Below are 916 nucleotides of genomic sequence, written 5' to 3'. Positions count from 1 at the left end.
GGGCATGATTCGCACTCGTACATATTTTCACTAATGCACGTGCGCAAAAAAGTGCCATGTCAGTCTTATGCACACCCCTTTAAATAAAGCGTTACCAAAAACTCAGAGATCAGAGATCTCACCTCACTTCCCTCTCTCTCCCTCTCTCCTTCCCTCCCGCTCTCTCCCTCCCTCTCTCCCTCTCCCTCCCTCTCTCTCTCCCTATCCCTATCTCCCTTTCCCTCCCTCTCTCTCCCCCTCCATGTCTCTCTCCCTCCCTCTCTCCCCCCTCCCTATCCCTCTCTCCCTCCATGTCTCTTTCTCTCTCTCTCTCTCTCTCTCTCTTTCTCACCAGGGTCTTCTCCAAGGTGAAAAGTTGCAATGCCCACATGCAGTGTCACCGCCAACCGGACCACTCTCCAGTACAGACGCAGATATCTCACTGACACACACACACACACACACACACACACACACACACACACACACACACACACACACACACACACACCTGAACCAGACCCAGAACCAGACATTCATGTTTTCAAAGCTATGTGGGACAGACAATGTGATTGTGTCTCAGATTAAGCAGATTTTTGCCAATGTCAGTGTGTGTGTGCATTATGTTTACATTATTTTCAATTATTAAGTCCTTTGTTGAGTTCCAAAGCAAAACATTGTTATTACCGAGGTAATTCGGGTTGTTACATGAGTTTAAACGTGTCTCTAGCGCCCTCCAGTGGTCAAGGGACCATCCAACAGAATAAAAGAAAAATATCTCGTCCATTTGTCTGTCTCCCTTTCTTTCTCTCTCTCTCTCTCTTTCTCTCCCTCTCTCTCTCTCTCTCTCTCTCTCTCTCCCTCTCTCTCATATCCTATGACATGATTTACTAAACAAATGTGCACTAATGTGACCTAGGCTACAGTTAAAGGGGTC

The sequence above is a fragment of the Borostomias antarcticus genome (genome assembly GCF_949987555.1).
Source record: "Borostomias antarcticus genome assembly, chromosome: 12".
In the NCBI taxonomy this organism is placed as follows: Eukaryota; Metazoa; Chordata; class Actinopteri; order Stomiiformes; family Stomiidae; genus Borostomias; species Borostomias antarcticus.
This window is presented reverse-complemented; position numbering follows the sequence as displayed.